This window comes from Neomonachus schauinslandi, chromosome 9, assembly GCF_002201575.2.
Source record: "Neomonachus schauinslandi chromosome 9, ASM220157v2, whole genome shotgun sequence".
Lineage (NCBI taxonomy): Eukaryota > Metazoa > Chordata > Mammalia > Carnivora > Phocidae > Neomonachus > Neomonachus schauinslandi.
In genome coordinates, this window is record NC_058411.1 from 126,129,398 (window position 1) to 126,131,845 (window position 2,448).

Here is a 2,448-nt window from a genome sequence, read left to right on the forward strand (position 1 = left end):
CCGGCCGGTTCCCTCCTGCCCTGGTCTTGTCCCCTCTTCTGAGCCGCTTTGGCCCCGCCGCTGCCCGGGAAGCCCCGCAGACTGGGGCGGGACCCGGCGCGCCGCGGCACTTAGCGGACGGGGCGGGCGGGAGTGGGCGCGGGCCGCGGCCTCCAACCAATCAGAGCGCGGCCCGGCGCGGCCATTGCGGCCGGACGGCGCCCCCTGCTGGAATGACAGCGGCGCCGCGCGGGCTCCCGGCCCCGGGACCCGGGCGGCCTGGAGTCCCGGTCCCCGGCAGTAGGCTAACAGCCCGGCGGGTGGCTCGCTCGCTGGGCAGGGATCGGAGAAGGGATGCCGGGGACAGGTCCCACTTGCTGCCCCGACAAGCGCACCGGGAGCACCAGGGTGTCCTGGCGCTGATGGAAAGAAACAGAAGCCTCCAGCAGGGGAGACAGAGCTGGTAGCTTATGGGAGACTTCTCATCCGCGGTCCTGAAGATCCGAGGCCTTTCTATTTTTAAAAAATTATACATATAATATACACATATAAATCTAGTATACACACATATACATACACATACACAGATGCACATTAGTCTGTTTTAACTTAATACGTAAATACATATTCATTTGTCAGTGTTTCAATGTACAGCCAAGACTTTTCTTTTGATATGGGTTGACTCGGGTTCCATGTCTGCCTTATAAAAACTACCCCTAAAGGATATAATCCATTTTCCAATATCAGTTTCTTTCTTTCAGAGTGAGAACTAAAAGAGATTGTGAAGTGCTCCCAGGGCAGAATTTTCCGAGACACCTCATATCTCCCAGAACTTTTACAGTTATCTCTACTACACCTCATGTGACAGGTGTCTTTTTTCCAACATCGTGCTTCAACTTAACTGTCACAGAAACCACAGCTCTTCTGCATGCTTGCGTTTCATTAGTTTTCATGACAGTTATTCAAGTTACAAATGACAATTAACTGGTACCAGTGGCATTGAGGGGCATGAGAACACACACACCTGGCCCTTGGTTGGAGGACCCCTGGACTGGTGGGGACAGAAATGCTTAGGGGAGGCCTGGAGAGTCCCCCACTGATGGCAGATATTTGCAGTTGGTGTGGAAAGGAAGGTGGGTTAGTCAGCAAGTTGGTCCAAGGAGGTCCCTTGAGACAACTTTCAGGGCTTTCCTTGCAACAGGCATGAGTCTCTGACCACAAATGGAGCAGAAGTGGCTGTTCGTTTTTCTAGAGAACTCATATCACAGACCCCATTCTGCAGGTGGTAGAAGTGAGTATCCTTCCATTTAGAGTTCCTCCCCCTTTCTGCCAGGGCTAAGTTGGGGGAGGAGGGAAGGGGACCGGGAGTGGGGCCGGGACTCTGGACCCCTGTTACTGTTTGTCCTTCTCCCTTTCCCCCCGGGCGCACATCACACACGGCCCTTGCTAATCAGGCCACACAGCTGCTACCATGTCATCACCCAGACCTGTCTGGGGGTACCACCAGTAATGAGCATCTTTTGGGGACCACACTGGGACACCAGGGGACTATGAGGAAGCTCAAGCTCGCACATGTTGCCTGGACCCAGCAGCCATTTATTTGCCATTCTTCAACCTGCCAGGCTAGCAGCAGTTCTGCGGGCCCACCTCTCCTGGCTTGGCAGCATAGGAGAGCCTTCTCAGGGACTGCTGGGTCTTCCAGCAGGACGCTTTGCTCTGACTCATTAGGTTTTCCTTGCCCCAGTGCCCATCATGGTCTTAGATTTTGAAAGTCAAAATTTTCCCCCTACTTCTGCTCTAAATCCTGTCCTTGAGAAATGACTGCTCTGGGATGCAGTGGCGTAGTTTGGGAAAGAGGTATAGGGCAACTGGAAATAGCAAGAGAAAAGGAAGAGTACCCCTGGTTAATCCCTCAAAATAATGTCCTGCTGCATCACTTAATTCTCACAAAACTGTGGCTCAGAGAAGTTGAGCAACTTGCCTGAGGACACACAGTCCCTAAATTGGGGAACAGAAGTATTAGAAGTTGTGACCACAGGAGCAAACTTGAGCAGGCAGGGTCCGTCCGGGAAACAGAGGCACACTCAAAGGAAAGAGAATAATTAATGGGATGTAATGAGAAGACTGTTTACAAAGGCGTAGATGGGATGCAGATGCATCAGGAGTTAGCAAGAGCTAGAAGTCAAAAAGCCATTAGCACTCTAGGGGGCCGGAGGGAAAAGTGTTGGCTGAGCCTGGAGGACCCTGGAGCTCTGGTAGGGAGGGCCCTAGAGGAGAATGAGCTGCAGAATGCATCCCAGGAGGGAGCAGGTGAAGAAAAGCCTAAACCTCTCTTCCTGCCCTCCCATCTCTTGCCGGTGCCTCTCATTGTGGAACCGGAAATCACTGGGGCCTAGCAGTGGTGTGCTGGAGCCAGCTCCTACCGGCTTGTGAGAGCCAAATGTTAAACTTTCAGGACTTTTGTGAGCC